At 38.2% G+C, this 12172-nt stretch overlaps 1 protein-coding gene across 5 annotated transcripts in view; it reads right to left on the bottom strand.

Moving 5' to 3' along the window:
* SMYD3 (SET and MYND domain containing 3) overlaps positions 1-12172 on the bottom strand; it is a 430287-nt gene that overhangs the window by 202911 nt on the left and 215204 nt on the right. The window contains exon 1 of one of the 5 annotated variants that reach the window (XM_069800596.1): positions 3067-3196. The exons of the other annotated variants lie outside the window; for them this stretch is intronic. The gene's annotated coding sequence lies outside the window, so the exon portion shown is untranslated. Of the gene's footprint in view, positions 1-3066; positions 3197-12172 lie in introns of those variants that run through there. 5 annotated transcript variants of the gene reach the window in all.

Here is a 12172-nt window from a genome sequence, read left to right as displayed (position 1 = left end):
GCCTGCAGACAGGAAAAAGGATGAAAGTCACAAAAAGGGGGACATCCTCTCATACACCCAGATGTGGTCCCTCAGATCTTCCTCCTGAGGCACACTGACAAAACAGTGCAGAGAAATTGCCACTTGTGCTGTTCTATAAATGCTGTACGCTCCTCCAACCTGGCAAATTAAACAATATCAGATTGATACCCTTCCAGTCTCAAAGAACCAATTGATGTATCTCTGCTTGACGCAAGTTTTAACATTATAACAAGTTAAAAGGGGGGTTGTTTTAAAGGATGCTAAAGGAAATAGTAGGAAACAACCAAACCAATGTTAGTTACCTGTTACATTTCAACAAACAACTACTGAACTACAAAATCTTCAATCAATTCCTTCAATTTTTTACAAGAACAAACTCTCAAATAGTCTTCCCCTGATATGAAAGTGGGGTTTAAAATTTTTGGATGGAAGAATTTAGTGCCTTGTCCTCATGCTATATAAAATATCCCTTTTGCTTGCATCCCTTTTCCCAAGCTTTTTAGAAAGCCTAGTGAAAATGAGAGCACACCTTTCACACTTCCAAGATAGCACCTGAATTTTCACCTTACATGTTCCAATAAGGCAGCTAGCAAAAAATCTTGAGAAGAACCACAAGATATAAATGTATCAGGGTAACTCATTGAGAACAGAAAGTCGCAGGTACATCTCTCAGCCAGCCACTGGTTTTATTCTTTCCTTCACTGAGGAAACTACAGTAATGAAAGAGCTATAAAAGAGTGAATGTGACAGTTGCATGTTAAAATGGAGTCACACAGAGATGAACCTGTATTTTATTATTGTTTTAATAAATACATAATCTAGCTGCTTTACTCAGATAAGACATGAAATGGGATGTGCTGGATCCAGTGTAATTATTTCTATTGACACAACCTGCTTATGGTTTTTGGTGCTATATGAGAGTAAATCCCTGCCATCTAAAGCCAACAGGAGATCTAATCTTGACTGCCTATAAAAGGGAGGTACTATACAACTACTGAGACAAACGAAACAGGACTATTATTTCCATTGATGTTCAGTATTTTACATATCTTATTATAATGCTGATGATACTCTTGGGAAAAGGTAAAGCCTAATTTCTGACCAGAATTTATATTGTTTCAGAATGAAGAGTACAACAGCAAAACAGGTACCAAAGGAAAAACAGCAAAGTTAAACAGTGCATGAAATTTTATGGACAATTTTTAAGGACAAGTGATCGAGGCTGCTTCTTGCTGCCAGTGGAAATGAGGACAGACTTTCCTTTCCCACACTGCCAGAGAGTCAGGAAGCCTGCCTGGGGAAGGGCATAGAAGTGCCCATCCCAAACCACAGTCAGATTAATGGAAGGTGACCTTTCTGTCGAGGCTATCTTTAATTAATAGGCCATCCAGAATAGGAGGTAAAAAACACTTTTAGAGAAGACAAATCTTCATCAGTTTCTTTGAAGAATTAATTTATTTTCAACTGCTTCAGCATAGAAACTCCCAGGTAAAAGCAAAACAAATTACCTCTAGAAATATTTTCATAAACTACATAGGTGTACTCACTAGTCACTTTCTAGGAACTTTCATGCGTGTAAGGCATTGCCTTGTCTGAGATCGCTTGCAACAATAACAGTAAACATACTTCAAGATACAAGAAATTTCTTACATACAATATAATTTTAAAACATTAATTTTATCTCAGTCTAAATGACCAGTCTGTTGGAAAAAATGCACAAAATTTATTCAGCACTTCAAGAATAAGGGATATTGTTTTGAAGAGATGCCTCATATTTTTCATGCATAATCTTATGATACATTTCAGTCCTTATTTTAACTATAAAACTCACTGTAATTATAGAGGCACAATGCGTATCTTTTTAATAAGGATGATTCTTTCACCCTTTTTTTTTTTTCTGCTTATTACACTCAAAAAAGTCTCCCATGCTACTATTTCCAACATATTAATGGAACAGAATTTTAATTGAACCGTTAAGTCTCCATATTTCTACAAACTTTTTGAAAACATCGCCTCAGAAACAATATGCAGAACTGCATGATACAAATTTCTGAGACCATAACATCCTAAAATTTGTTCTTGCAGTATGACCCCATATATGATATGTTTCTACTGGAAGGTGGAAAATATGCTAGGAAATACGTTCAATCTTAGGAAAACTTATTGAAAGTAAGTTATGTAAAAATTATTAAAAAAAAAACCAAATAAAACATGTCGAAGTCAATTAGCACCAGGGTTAGGGTTTTTTTACCTCTGCTGTTCAGAGATAACCTTTTCAGCCAAAAAGACTGCTAGTGCTTTGAACTGGGATAGCCAAAGTGTGGTCAGCAGGTCAATCTAGATTTTCTTAATCCCAGGCCTAATATGAGGCACTAGAGCTAGGAAATCACCTCTTGAAACCCTTCCCTGCAGCTGGATGATGAGCTGAGCCTCTGCCAGGAAAAGCTGTAAGGCCAAGACCCTCCTCCCCACCCCTGACCAGACAGAACAAATAAAAAAACAAATGAAAAGCATCCATTCATCCTTCTTATTTGACCACACCAGTCCTGTAACCTGCCCTCAAAAAATTAAATTATGGAAACACAGCGATGTAACCAACTCAGCACACAACAGATAAAATGGGGACACAAAGTGATAATGGTGTCTCAAAGGGAGGAAGGAATTCAGAGTTGACTTCTGCAGAGAATGCGTAACTCCAAGTCCAGATTTTGGTCTAGACAGTTTTAGCCGACACATCTCATTTCTCTGTCAGCCTGTGTTTAAATGCAACTTCACATCTACCTCACTTTTGCATGTGCTTGCACAAATATGAATTAGAAAAATCTCTGGGAAGAAAATGATAGTTGACGTAGAGCAATAATCGTCTGGCAAAATATTTTACAAAAGATGACAGAAAGCAGGCAGCACAAGTAAACCTCTGGAGAAGATGCCATGGGAAAAAGAGAAAATATAGTCAAAGCAAACCAGCTAATTAAGGCACCAGTATAACATACACATTTGAATGACTAGAGTTTAAAATAAACATAGACTAGATCATAAACTTACAGGTGTTGTCAAGGTATGGTAAGGATGAAAGAAAAAGCCTCTGTGACTAAGGATGACTGAATTGTGCAATCAGTTGAAAAGAACAATATGAATTCAAAATAAAAATGCTCCAGGACAAAAAATGGGACCTATGAAGAGAAGAAAGGAGAACATGTTAAAAAAAAAAACCCAAACAAAACACCAAGGTAAGAATTGTATACAGTCTAGCAATAACAGAAAATCTTCTACAAAGTTAAAACTACGAGGAGGAAAAACACAGTGACTTTCTAAGACTACCATATGCTCAAACACCATCTGCATCAAGTGCTGAGAGTCTATCAGTCTTACCACAAGAAAAAATGTACCATGTTCACTTATTAAATTCCAAACACTGCAGTGCAAAGCTGTAGCACCTTTCACAGTATATTAACAGTATAACAACTGCCTCTGGAGTGGCTAGGAAGTAAAAAAACCTAAAAATGAAAAATCAGATTTTAAAGTTTGCTTGGACAGCAACTAAGTGCCATATTAAAACTTTAAACTAATGAGACAAGTGATGTGTACTAGAAAAATCGGATTTATTTGAGAACACCTGTGCACTCACAGAAGATGCTGAGCCCTGTCAAAGCCCTGATAGTGACCCAGGACACATTTTTTCTACTGTCTGAGTATGGTCTCTTCACCACATTCTCTCTCCAGCTGAATAAGGATGATGACACTGGCATCTTTTAGGAAGCACACTGAGATCTATTAATTAAACTAGATAGATAAGAACTAAGGCATTAACAGTATTTTCATCAAGCCAAAGACAGGATAAGCAGAAGAGTCTAAGAAATATCCTGTAGCAAAAAAAGTTAAAGGGACACCGAGGTTTACATAAAGCATTTGTGTATGAAATTTTCATTTAGTTACAAACAACTTCCAAGATTACTATAACTGAAAGGAGTTGAGAGTAAAAAAGAAACCTTCATTTGTTTATTTTTTTTAAAGTAAACATTGTTTGCTCAACTTCCTTAAATATTGCCTTGAGTATTTATATTCATTTCTTCCTGCAACAGATGAATAATACTTTGAGGAGAAAAACGTTCTAAACCCATAACATCTGCAAAGATTCTGGGCACAGACTAGCATCTGAAACAAATTTTGTTGTGTGACTAACTTCCTAGTTCGTATATTCCCTTTAAAGAATCAAACATGAATTTTACTTTGTTTTTGCTAAGTACAAAATATACTTACCGTAAATTGTTGACTAACAGATGCTAAGTGCTACTTACCTGCAAAACAAACCAAACAAACAGAGAATTACTTAACAGCACAATAAACTGCACAGGAGAGTGGATATAATTTAGGCGGCTTGGTGGTTAATCACTCCTATTTTTAATACCAGAGTTAGATGGAAGACTGAAGTGAACCAAGGATTTAGTAAAAAAGAAATATAAATTACAGACTCCAGGTTGAATACTGTGATGGGCTGTGTAAAGCTCAGTCTCAGCAAAAACGCCTTATGACTTGAACTTCACTGTCCCCAAGGTGATGGTGAGACTGCTGAAACCACGGTCTTGCACAAAAACCTGTTTGCTCTGACTCTCGGAATTGCTTCTGTCCCACCTAAGATGAGCCTCTGTAACACGGGACACAAGCTCCTTAGGAGGTACAGTCTCCGGTATGTTCCTTTTCCAGACTAACTTCACAGGAAACATGAACCAATATTGTTTATATTACCGGAATTTCACAACATAAATAAATACATTAGCAAAATCCACTAAGGAGCTGTACACACTCACTGAGAGTTGGGTAAGAGTACTCTCATTACTGGATCTCACATTGCCATGTCTTGGCCTCATTTTTCTTTCAAAACTTTTTTCCTTCTGAAAACTGCAAATGTAGCATCTGTTACTACCTTTGTTTCTATCAAAGGTGACAAATTTGTAAGGTTGTAAGTCATTAACAGCAGCGTGTTTAATCAAACAACGATAGAAATGTTGGTCAGAAGGAACCTCTGGACATCATCTAGTCCAACTTCCTCTGTTGGGACTGCATTTTCATAAAATTAGATAAATTCTTAACTTCATTGTTCTTTGAAATAGAAATATCAAGCAAGGAGTTAAATAAATGACCAGCCCATGTTTCATTGGTGAAATATTATAATTAAATAGTTCTAAATATGTACTACAGTCAGACACTGCATTTTTTTACAGCAGACGCTCTATTATTGTGGTACGTAGAGATACAAAGGATTGAGGTTAATGGAGTTAGCAGGTTGTTCATTTAAACCAAAGTTTGCAGAAAATTGTCTGAATAATCTTTGGCATGCAGCATCTTTGGCACTGTTATACCAAATATTGTGTTATTTATCCCTTAAATCACAAGATGTATATGAAGATGCCATAAATTTTTTTAATCTATCTACAGTCTACAGTCCACACACATAAAAAATTCACAGTTTTACAACATATACATAATGCCCAAATCCTAAATTCATGAACCCCCCTGCATTCATGTTGGGGTCCTGGCAGCTTCCACAACAGAGAAGACTGACAAGTGGATCAGAAGATCATTTAGAAATATCACCTATTACAATCCACCGTGGCAATGATGTCTTTTCCTTCGAAGATTTAAAATAGAATAAAAATTTGAACAATAGAACTTGTCAAAAACAAAAGGTATATTTTGGGAAGAAAAATAAAGAAATAAAAATCACTGGGATGAAGACAGAAGTAGCAGTGCAGCCTTAAAAGTGGCAAGACATTGCCCGATAGCTTTGCCATTGATCATGCCAGAATTCTTGTCAAATGCATTTAGTCTCAGCTCAAAATTTGAAACAGGTCTCATGTGCAGTCTAAATAAATTCAGTAAAGACTCATAGGTATATTCTTCTTTTAAGCCATGTTCGTTAATCAATGATGCTAAGAAGTATAGAAGAATGGCAATCCCTAGATGTCTGACTAGAAGCCCAACAATTATTTTTCTTATCTAGAATTCCACTGGTGCTGTAAGTAGATTAATGCAATACACTATTCACAACATTATGACACACCATAATTATCTCCATGGATGCCAGAAACAATTTTGACCACTGTGATAGACTGGGTACTATCCAAAAGAAACAAAACCAGTATAGATTTTAAAATATGGGTACAAGCGCACTATACTTTGATCGCGCTGACAAGAACTTGAAGGAAGCCAAGGACAGCTGGGGCTGGGGAAAGGATGATACCAATTTAATCTTTAAGAATGACAGCTCTGTTTGGGATAAAGAAAGCTGAGTGGATGTTATTCAGCAAGGCAAAATCACTGTGGAGGAAGAGAAGCTGTAAGAGTAATATATTAAAAATAAATATGGAACTTGAGGGCATGTTTAATGTAAAGCAAGCCAAATGCTTTGCTAAAAAATGTGGCCTTTGTACTCTTTTGAAATTATTACATGCTAAAAATGTGGCCTTTGTACTCTTTTGAAACTATTACCATAAGGTTTTTTTGCTCCCCTCAAGCTAAGTCCCTCAGCAGACATTAAAACAGTTGTAAATGGTAATTAGTATTCAGAAACACATTTTACCATGAGAAATAGAAATGTGCCCTGAGGAGCTCAGCCTCACTGCTCTGGGACAAACTCTGTCCCCAACATCAACCCCAGGCAAACAGCTTCCGAGGCCTTGCGCCTCTGTGGCTCCAGGGGCACAACGTGACACCGGTGCCCGCTCCTGCAGGAGTGTGTACCTGTGGGGAACCCCAGGAAAGGTGCCAGCAAGTGACGGTGAAGGCTCTGGGTGGCACGGACACGCAGGCCTGCAGTCCTTGTCATGGGGAGTGGTAAGCACTGCTGAGTCTTTGGGAAACTGGAAAAATTTTAACTTGCAAAGCAGTTGGAGAGAAGGAAAAGCTGCTAGGAAAAGCTTCTCCAATTAAAGTGAACTCCGGAAACAACTGAAATTTCCCGGGAGATCCAGCTCTGGTGTTTGCACAGGGCAGTTACATGCTATTTGTAAATAATTCTGCCCCAAGGTGCACCGCTTTAAGGAAGAACCAAGACTCTTCAAACCCTACGCGTCTTCTCCAACAGAAAGCTGACTGGCAGTTCTGCATCTACTCCTGCTTGACACAAGCAATCAAATAGGCTTCACAGCCTTCCTAAACCTGCCTTTTCATAGCACCTCATGTCCTGTTCTTCCCACCTGCACACTGGACATGTTCTGCTTCAAGCTGGCCACAGAAACATGGCCAGGATTTGTCCTCAAGAATTTCTTCAACCAAAAATTCCATTTATGCAACAGTTGCTGCCTTCATCTAACAACAATAATAAGGCACCAGCAGTGCAAGCTGATGCCATGCCCCTGAGGATCACTTAATGACTGGTTTGAATCCTACCATGCACATTTCCCTCCAGGAAGCAGAAATATAATACTCTCAGTGATTTATAGAGAGCTGTTGAAAAGCCTTTGCCAAGTTCAGGAAATTGGCAAAAGTTATATTTTTAGTGGGTTTAGAAAGAGGGGAAAACAACACTGAGACTGGAGGTGTACTTGGTTTGCTTTTTGAAGCTGTTAATTCATCGAATGGCTAGCTCATCATGTAAACATCTGACATAGCTGAACGAGGCTACAAGATGCCAGGATGTGCTTTTGGTCAACAGGCTATAATTCATTTGTCACGTGCAAGAAATGAGAGGGTTTCCCTACATTTTGAACAGGCACGGCAAACCTGCATTGCTACAGATTTCTCAACTCACAAAGGAGGGTCTCCAGCTTCCAGGTTTTTATATATACATGTTAATCACATTAACAGTGTCAATGTCCACTGAGGTAAAAAGGAAAAGAGATGTTTCTGTTTGCACAATAACATACACCTGCAGAAAAGCTTTCCCTATAAAGGATAAGGAGCATCCCTGTAACTCTCCTTCAAAATTCCCGCTGTATTCTACTGTAATCCCAACAGAAATTTGCAACATTTGGGCTTTACCAAAAATCTCTTATTAAAACTAACACCCTCCTTTGAGCCCGGAAGAGATCCCATGAGCTGGTTTCTCCCACCTATGCCCAGACAGAAGGATGTATTCCTTTGGACAACAAATATAAATACTTTAAGGTTAAATTCTGTTTCAGGATATATTTCTGTAATGTATATATTATTTCTCTGATAGGATATTGTATTTCCGCTTCACGAACACACCCCCATATATGCTATAACTGATCTACTTGTCTACATCTAAATTTAATACACACTAATAAAAGTTACTGCCTAAAATGTTTGCTGTGGTTCACTTCCTAAACACTGTTCCATCTTTCAAAGGTATTTAAGATGCACCTAACTTCAAACATGTTACACCATGTGGCCTAATCAAAAGCATATTGAAATCAAACTTTCACTGATTTTTAAATGGCATTTGGATCAAGTTTTTGGTGCCCAAAGAAAACACTTTTTTTCAGCAAATTTCATTGCACTCGAAAACATTTAATTCAGTTCTGGAACTATCCCCTTCCACAAATAACAATAAAAAATTCAGGATGTAAGTGGTCCCTAAAAAATAAACATCAATAAATTTGCATCTGCTAAATTAGTGTTTTGGTATGAGTCAGAACTGTCTTTATTATCAAACAACAACAATCACGACATTGTCTCCATCTATAAACTGCAAACAGCAACTGTTATCCAGGTACTGGTAATGGGTAAAAAGGCTTGTAGCAAACCTAATGACTTTCATGATCAATAGTATTAAAAATAAAAAATTGTTTGTAAAATAAATGTAGATCTCAGTGTACTCTCATTATACCTGAAGACTTACCATAACAATGCACTTCAGTTCTTTTCTGAAAATCCTTACATCTCTAAATTATGGGGCAAATTCCTAGAATTCTTACTCAAACAGATCATGAACTAAGTTTTGCTGGACCAAGGACTGTAGATTTTGAGCTCAAACTCAGAATGGAACCTGGACAGGGAAATTGCTCCTGCCAATAGATCTTTAAGTAATGCCACGATTTCTGTTACAGGTCTGACTTAATCTGAGTAAATTCTCACATGTATTGCAACAATTATTTCTGAAGATACAAACTCAGTTAATTTAGCTTCAGAAAATCTGCATCTCTTCCCTATATCTCCTTCTTCGTGTTGAAAGTCATCAGTGTCAAGATGAAAGCAGGTACATGAAAGCTGCAGCACAGCTGATCACCTTGCTTTCAGCTTTTCCCAGTATGGCAAGGTAACAGCTCCAGATTTCATTTTCGAAAACACTCCTTTCTCCAGACATCAAACACTTGCTCACGTTGCCAGCACAAAAACTACTTAGAAACAGATACAATAATAGCTGTGATCATATGCACAATTACTCTACAACAAATTGATGAAAGTTTTGTTCCAGAAGCTGGCAAATTTGTATGAATTTATCCAATCTATGTTTTGGATAAAGTCATTCATCCCAACAAATAATTTCAGAAGCTCAGTTGTCAGTGGGGTTGAAAGTCTGTGCTCGTGCTAAAAGGTGACATTTGAAACGCAACAGACATGCCATTATTTTTAGCTTTGCACATTAATAAAAACTCCCAGTGACACAAAATACAATAATGCTGAGCTTTGCTAGGCAAAACCTGATCTAAACCCAAAAAACAGAAGCTCATATAACCCAGTCTGCAGCTCCATTAATTCAGTATAAATACTCCCATGGATCAATCTAGTTCAAAGATTTTTTTAATCTAAAACTTAACACTGTAGTCACTGTCAGTGACTGACCCTGATGCAAACATCAGCTGATTATCTGTCAGACATCCCCTTTCTGTGAAGGCAGCCTCTGTTTCTTTTTTAGCAGCGTACACTGTTCATTCCATCTCTCACCAGCACTGTTATTTTCTACTGTCTGCTTTTGATTTTAAAATGCTGGAAAAGAAACTATTCAATCGATAACCTCCTTAATACTTTCCTGTTCAAAAAAACCCCTCTTAAATATCCTTTAATATTTCCAGGCTTTTCCTTAATTTGAACTCCCATGTCACTTACTGCCTCTCATCTATTTGTTTATTGGTATTTCTGTATTCCACCTAAACCCTCTCATTATTACTCCTGATACATTTAACACCAGCCTGTTATTTTACACTAAAATATCTTTCTGTTTCATCAATGCCCTCACATTACTCTATCCCATTTATGGTCACAAAACACATAATGGTTTTAAAATTAAATATAAAATATAGAAATGCTATAACAACTGAGAACTTCAAATCATGACTTCAGAATCACAAATACTAGAACCAGCTCCCAGCTGGAATTCACTTTAATTTAGTTTGCCTCAGAACCAGGCTGTCTAAAACAAAACCCTTAACTGGATTAACAAGCACTAGCTCAACCTCCAGTTTCATGATTCAGCTTAAAACACGCAACTGAAAAAAATTTAGCCAACGTTCTAAGAAAATGGTTATTTTTGTTTAGTCATGGAAAAATACCATGACTGCTCAAGGATAAGAAAGACCTGGGTTTGAAAGCACAGGGACCCAGGGTACACACTGACTACATATCATCCAATCTCTTTCACAAATGTTTCTTCCTATGGGCTGCCATGTTTTTATCTTGGACTTCCTCAGCAGAAATGCACAGGCAAAGCTCATGCCCAGTTGGCTGACACATTGGCAGAGCCCCTGGCCTAGTGTGGGCTCACTGCACCTTGGGGTTTACATACACACAGAGTAAACCTGACCTTTCCACGATGTGTCAAGTCTTACCACACGTGCACAAGGTGTAGGCACCAGCGAGCACCTGGGATTTGCCAAGAGAACTGCACACACACTGCTCCTCCTGTCCATATGCTTGGGAAATAACGGGGCACTACAGGAGCTACCAAAATGCTACCACATGTACTGAAATGCCAGACAAATCCCTCCTGAACACAACGTCTACCCTGAAAAAACAAATGGCATAATCAGCAAAAGGCTACCCCCGCAGACCCCCATGTCACAGTCAGTTTGGTTTTGTTTCTGTTTCACGTACTTTTACAACTACTCTTTCAGAAGGCTACTCCAAGGCCTCACTGCTTCCATGTTTAAACCTTTTTCTAATTAACAGTCTTCATCTATCCCTTCCCATTTATACCTACTAGTGCTACTGAACTTACAGAGAGCAGTAAGATGCCTTTCAATGTCTTTATTCAACTTGTCTGAACAAATCAAACTCTCTTACTCTGCCCTATTCCCCATAATCAACCATTTTCATAGCCCTGCTTTGTACCTGCTCCCTTTTTATTTCATCCATCTCCAACAGGACTTGAGCTACATTGAAAAACCATCTCCATAAATTCCTGAGCCCATAAATTTCAGGAGTGCATTTGCCTTATTTTGGCAGCATCTCACTAGTGGTTGGTGTTAGTGGTCCATGGTACGGTCAAGCAGTACACACCAGTATGTACTGGTCAGTCATGTCCAGACTGGTGAAAATCACTAGGGCTGGTGACTCCCGCTCCGTAAACAGTTCTTGTTATCTGTCCTCAGCCACTGCAATTCAGGTTGATCTCGTTTCCTTTCCTGAGCTACCTGAGTGGAGGATACAGAGAATCCAGAGCCAGACTCTTCCTGGAGTTGCACAGCAGTAGGACAAGACACAATGGACACAAGTTGGAAAAGTGGGAAATTCCAATTAGATATAAGAAGGTTTTTTCTTTTTTTTTACAACAAGGTGGCCAAATACTGAAACAGGTTGCCCAGAGCAGTTGTAGATCTCCCTCCTTGGAGGTATTCAAGACTTGACTGGACACAGCCCTGAGCAACCTGATCTAATTAGACCTACTTTGAACAGGGGGTTGTAGTAGATGACCCCCTTCCCGAAAGGTCCCTTTCAACCTTAGTTTCAAGGATTCTTTTATTCTAGTGACTTGATCAGCCAGTTTCTTCTGACTGATGAACTGCTGTTACCGTTATACATAAGGTACTCCTTACACTTACTTTGCAAGATTTAAACCAGTGTGGTGATTTCATTTTATCCTTGTCTTTCCTGACTGTGACAACAAAGCTTTGTTTTTCATTTGCTGTAGGCTTTTTGTCAACTTGTTAAGGTCAGTTTTGGAGGTGGTTATTCATCAATGTAGACCTGGAGTCTTTCACCTTTCTTCCCAAGCAAGACAAGAAGAATTCAGTTTTTTCTACAGGTTTTG

The sequence above is a fragment of the Haliaeetus albicilla genome, chromosome 13, assembly GCF_947461875.1.
Source record: "Haliaeetus albicilla chromosome 13, bHalAlb1.1, whole genome shotgun sequence".
Lineage (NCBI taxonomy): Eukaryota > Metazoa > Chordata > Aves > Accipitriformes > Accipitridae > Haliaeetus > Haliaeetus albicilla.
This window is presented reverse-complemented; position numbering and strand designations above follow the sequence as displayed.